This window comes from Nanorana parkeri, unplaced genomic scaffold (assembly GCF_000935625.1).
Source record: "Nanorana parkeri isolate BGI_ZX_2015 unplaced genomic scaffold, ASM93562v1 scaffold1014, whole genome shotgun sequence".
NCBI lineage: Eukaryota > Metazoa > Chordata > Amphibia > Anura > Dicroglossidae > Nanorana > Nanorana parkeri.
In genome coordinates, this window is record NW_017307282.1 from 145538 (window position 1) to 151851 (window position 6314).

Consider the following 6314-nt stretch of genomic DNA (forward strand, 5'->3'; position numbering starts at 1 on the left):
ATATTTCCATCACATAAGCCGGTGTTAACTTTTTTAATTCAAAGTTTAGTTTAATCACTATTTGTCAAGCAGCAAAAATACTCCATGTTGAACCCTACAGCTAGGAATGAAGGTATGGGTTGCAATTTGTTATATTTACAGGTATTATTTTGGCTTAAAGGAGAACTATGCGGTCAGTGTTTTTCCCCATAGTTCTCCTTAGGGTAACGGGAGGACACAAACTAGCGTCCTCCCGTTACCCTAAGCTCAGTATACCGCGAGCTACAGCTCGCAGTATACTGAGACGCCGCAGCCGGAGCGGATCCCGACATGGACGTCGAGATCCGCCCAGCTGCGTGAGTGACGGCTGGCTCTGCCTATCTAGAGGCAGAGCCAGCTGTCCCCGCCCCCTCCCCCGTCCGTTCCACCAGTCAGCACTGGCAGATCAGAGCGGGGAATCCAGCCCCTCCCCTGTCACGGCAGAGAGCCGTGACAGGATCGAGAGGTGAGCGAACACGGTATGTGTTCGCTCACCTCCCGATCTACTGAGCCGACCTGTGACAGTCTCATTGTCACAGGTCGGCTAGAACTATGAGGTGAGTGGAAATCACTCATCTCATAGTTCTCCTTTTTAATATGAACTATGAAGTAAAAACTCCTACACATATTTAGGGCATTGTTTAATTTTTCAAGATTGTGCTGTCTTTTCTAAGCCAAGCTTCAAATGGAAAGTTTCAAACCGCTAAAAGTGGAGCTGGGCACATTTGTCCCCGGGGAGGTCAGTTATACTGTATTTATGATTACTATGTTCCATTACTCATGGACATTTTTCTGGCTGCATGACAGACATGCATGGGATGATTTAATAAGGCAGTAGACCATAGCAAAATATTTAATCTTTCATCAGTCTAATCAGCAATGGTGAAGGATTGTTTACAATGTGTAAGTTCACTTGCAAATTGCTCTTATCCTTATTAAAGTATAACTATACATTCATTAAATATTATACACTGGAATTTGTCCATACAGCTTATGAAAAAATGGCAGCATGATGGGTTACTTTTATTAAAGATAAATGTATCTAGTCACCACTAGAGGGTGCCATTTACAAACATAAGTCCTGCTCTGCAATGAGAAGCCCATCTCTCAGGAGCAGATTTCTCCGAGCTTAGCTGGATGTAGTCAGAGCCAAGAGACTGCAGACATTGCTGGAAACATGACTTCTATTCAATTAGGATAACACATCATATTGGCATTTTTCGGAGGCCATTTTTTTTTGGTATAGTTATAGAAAGTATAGTTCTACTTTAAATTACATATAATTTCTCTAAAGTTTGTGCTGGAAGTTCAGCATGTGGTAAACAGAAGATAGTCCCATAGATGCCATGTGTAATATGGGAAGAGCAGTTTACTCAGGGTTGCCATTCACTGTGCGAATTTCGGCACCCTTTTGGCCGGCATCCCTTGATCAGCTGAATGAAGGAGCCGGCCGGAAAATCTTTGTGCGACCAGAACCGGCAGCCAATGAGCTGCCGGCTCTGTTCGGGTATTCTGACAGCGGGCACGGTCAGTGCTAACAGCGGGGATTCCTCGAGCGAGTAGTGTTGATGGTGGAATCTGCTCCAATTTTTTTTCATTCAGCCCACAGGTTGAATGAGAGAAATAGAGCTGTGTGCTTATCTCATAACTTAAAGCAGAGCTAAACCCAATGATTTGGCTGTTTCCCAAAGCAGTTACATTCAAGGTGATGACTGTCACTTTCCAGTCTGTTTATGGCAGCTCTGAAATGAATGCTTAATTAAGTACTCTTTTGTAATGCTCAGGTTCGCTCCTCTGCTGATTGACAGCAGACAGTGGGGGCGGGTGCAATAAGCAGCCTGCTATTGTCTATTGCAATTTTTAAAATAATAGCTGCCTGGCTGTGGCTCCCAGCCACTGGGACGACCGGAGACGCAGCAGAGGAAGGCACCAGAAGCACAGCAGGGGAATGGGGGAGGATCGGAGGCAGGGAACAGGGAAGCATCGGAGGCACAGCAGGGGGAACAGGGAAGCAGAGGAGGCACAGAGGGGGAACAGGGAAGCATCGGAGGCACAGCAGGGGGAACAGGGAAGCAGAGGAGGCACAGAGGGGGAACAGGGAAGCATCGGAGGCACAGCAGGGGGAACAGGGAAGCAGAGGAGGCACAGAGGGGGAACAGGGAAGCATCGGAGGCACAGCAGGGGGAACAGGGAAGCATCGGAGGCACAATCAACTAATTGATAATGAGAATCATTGACATTGATTCTCATTATCGATTATTATTTATTTTTATCTATGGGGGGGGGGATCCAGGCAGAATTTTCTTTTCTTTAACAAATATGGCCTTTTTTTGTAATTCAGCGCTGAGCCACAATTAGTCCCAGAAACCTACATAATAGGGGTCTGTGTCTTATTCCCTAATGTAAGACTGGTGGCTTCTGTGCTTGCTTTTCTTTTTGGCCACTGGTCATTTAACATCCCTGTAATAGTACATTCTTTACCAGCAGCAATGTAATTGCATCACCGCAGACTGTAGTGGGAGGACCTAGGCATCTCAAACTCCCGATCTGTCATGGCCACTAATGGTCACATGTGACTGGCTGGCCTGGAGACTCCTAGTCTGTCCAGCCTACCATGACATAACATCACGACGCCTAGTCTGTCACACCCATTGACTCCTATTGCCAGCTACAATTCCCATTGCGTGATGGGAGTTGTAGGTTGTTACATCAGCCCTGCACAGTGAAAGGAATTGACATTGGGCTTCATTGATACCAACTCTCAATGCTCAGGCATAGCTGCAATTTCTCTTTCAAACATGTTGCAGACTTTAGGGCACTTTTCTCAGAAGCTTGGTATTTTTATTTATTTTTTTAAATCACATTTGTAATGTGTTTTGACAGGAAGTATGGGTACAAATTAGAAGCTAGCCCAGAGTTCAGCTTGATTGAAGCTGTTGCTTCACATACACCTATGCACATGTACAAACGTCTATAAACGTTAGTCTGCCCATATCACTATAATGGTAGAAAAGGGCAGAAGGAGCGGAGGTCATCTCATTAACGTTTTTTTCTTTACCTGTATTAAAAAGTATTTTTCCTTAAAACTAGATGCAATTGGGGGACAGGCTGGTAAAGGTTCCATAAATTCTGTAATTGGGCTTTAAAGTAAAGGAGTCACGAGAGAACTATATAGGCTGCCATTGCTCTCTTTCTGAAAATGCTAATTTATACCAACTCACTGACTTTACCACTTGAAGACCGCGGTGTTAAATCCCCTTCCTGGCCAGGCCATTTTTCAGTATTCGGCGCTGTGACTGACATTTATTCAGCCATGCAACGCTGTACTGAAATACTTTGATATCTTTTTTTGGGACATATAAAGCTTTATTTTAGAGGTATTTACTTACCACTGTTTTTTTTTTACTATATAAATAAAAAAGTACCACAAATTTAGAAAAAACTGTTTTCCCTTCGTTATGTTATGAAACATTGAAAATAAATTATTCTTCATATATTTAGGCCAAAATGTATTGTTACATTTCTTTGGCCACGTTGGGTAAATACACCAAACATGTCAAGCCTTAAAATTGCGTGCACTTGTGAAATCTGGAAAACTACCATACCCAAAATTGCCCACAGGCAACACTTTTTAAAAGATTTTACTGCTCATCAATTTAGTGATAACAGTGATTGATGGCCCTAGAATTATTGCTCGCACTCAGACGTTCGTGGTTCTTTGCAACATGTGTGGCACAATCCTTTTTGTAGTTTGCATTTGTATGTGTGCGTGTACATGGCGGTGCTCTTGTGAGATATATATATATATAATACATATATAATTATTTTTTTTATATGTGTCTTTCATTTTTTTTAAACTTTTTTTTTTTTACACTTTATTGCAATCACATAGGAGGCTAACAAGCTAACAGTTACGGCTCCTCCTTATGGAGACCTCTATTAGACCCCAATGTCATCTAGGGACCCCAAGGAAGCTGGTGAAGCAGAGATCTGCTGCTTTTCCGAATACAGCAGCCCGAGAAATGACAGCTTGAAACTGGGAGTGATGTAATACTCATCACTTCTGCTTTCAGTGATTAGAGGGGAGATCAGCCACTGGTACAGAGAGACACTGTACCAGTCCCAGTCCCGCGCAGGGGACAGCAGAGCCTGGGATAAGTGGTAGGGGTGGTGCACACTCCCCGGCACCATACAAACGATCAGGTGACTCATTTATAAACGCACACCCACTGTCAGGAGTGAGCCTCCTGGCCGTTTAATTACAATGGCCAGATGGCAAGTGGTTAAAACCTTCACTGACACTAAACAAGTATGCAGGTCAGGAAAGTTTGGGAACAGTCAGGGTTATTGTACTAAAGCAAGAGACTTCAGTATGACAGCCAGGTAACTACAAACTTAAAAACAGGGGCAGTAGCTCTCTCTCTCTCTCTCTCTCTCTCTCTCTTCCCTTATCTTTTGCTTTCTTATCCTCTTTTGTCCTTTTTTTTTAAATATACTAATGAGTTGCTTTCTCTCCTGGTTTGGTCTTTGGAAAGGCCATCACATATCCCCTCTATAGGCAATGAACCCCAGCAGGTACCCTCCTAGTGGGGACGCTGAGGTACAAGGGTCGGGAATTTTTTTCCGATAAGCCTAAAGGGGATAATTGTTTGTCTGGGTATTTTTTTTTTTTTGGGTGTTTTTTCTTTTGTATTGTATTGTTGGTCCCCTTTTTGTCTTTTTTCTTCCTTCTTTCTTTTTCCTTAGTTTATTCTTTTGAGTCCGCAGGGGTGGTCCACCCTATATTCCTCTATGGTCCAACATTTGGAAACCTGCTCATCTTGGGGAGTGGTGAGCTATACCTGTGCTGCCTTATTTCGTGCTTTGACCTTAAACTGGGGTCATGATGACTACACATAGACCATTGATATTTGCTTCCCACAATGTTCGGGGTCTAAACTCTCCAGCAAAGAGAAAAATGGCATTTCAATACTACCACTCTCAGCGAGTGGACCCTCTCTTCCTTCAGGAAACTAATTTCCTGATTTCTTATCAACCTGCCTTTCTTAGCAAATACTATCCTCCGTTTTTCCTGAGCAATGCCTCCGACAAGACTAGAGGGGTTGCCATTTGCTTTGCTAAAAATGTCTAATTTCGCTCGATGCTGGAGATGGGAGACCCCGAGGGACGATATTTATTATTGAAAGGACATTTAACGACACCTTAGTTACTCTTTTGTCCTATTATGCCCCCAACTCGGCCCAGGTTCCGATTTTCACTTCTATGCTAAAAACCTTACTACCTCATTTTGAAGGCACAGTGATCTGTGCAGGAGATTCTAATCTTGCCCTGGACAGTAGTTTGGATAGGTATTATACTGGAGTATATAGACCTAGACGTCCCCAGAAAGCTGGCACGCGCCTTGCAAAACTGCTGTATTCTCATTCTCTAATAGACATATGGAGGGAAATGAACCCTGCGATGAAAGACTACACGCATTTTTCCTCAGCACATCATAGTTATGCTAGGATAGATCACTTCTTTATCTCTGCTTCTCTTGTGCCTCTGGTTGCCTCATCCACCATTAGGGAGACGGCATGGTCAGACCACTCTTTGGTGTTGATGGGACTCACTACACTATCACTAGCTGCTAAACCTTTTTGTTGGCGCTTGAACGAATCTCTATTGGGGGAGGCGGTAGTACAGGGTGAGGTCCATTCGCACTTGGAATCCTATTTTGTTATTAATGCCACACCTGATATGTCCCCTACTATTGTATGGGCGGCCCATAAGGCGACAATTCAAGGCCGACTAATGCAATTGGCTACCAGAATAAAGAAGAGGGCAACCAGACGCATAAATGAACTGGACACGGAACTTCAATGTTTATCTCGGGCTCATAAGCAGACTCCGTCATTAGATCTTTTGAAATCCCTGGGTAAAACTAGATTAGAATTGAACTTGTTACTAACTACTAAAGCGGAAAAAGGTATTCGATGGTCAGATAACAAATATTATGTCCATAAAGACAAAATTGGCACCCTCTTAGCCACTAAACTACCCCCTAAACCTAGAGTTTACACGTTCCCTAAAATTCGATGTACCTCTGGTGCATACTCATTACATCCAGCAACGGTTCTTCAGGAGTTTCACTTGTTTTTCACTAAACTCTATCAGGATAACACTCCAGTTTCATCTGATTCATTGAGATCATTTCTCAGTGAGGTTCACCTTCCATCCCTATCATTTGATCATTCCATGATTATGGAAGCACCCATCTCGGCACTGGAAATTAAACAAGCTATCAAGCAGGCAAA

At 43.3% G+C, this 6314-nt stretch overlaps 1 protein-coding gene across 1 annotated transcript in view; it reads left to right on the top strand.

Annotated features, from left to right (window-relative positions):
- Window positions 1–6314, top strand: part of SNX14 (sorting nexin 14) — a 61896-nt gene that overhangs the window by 15973 nt on the left and 39609 nt on the right. The gene's annotated exons all lie outside the window — the stretch shown is intronic.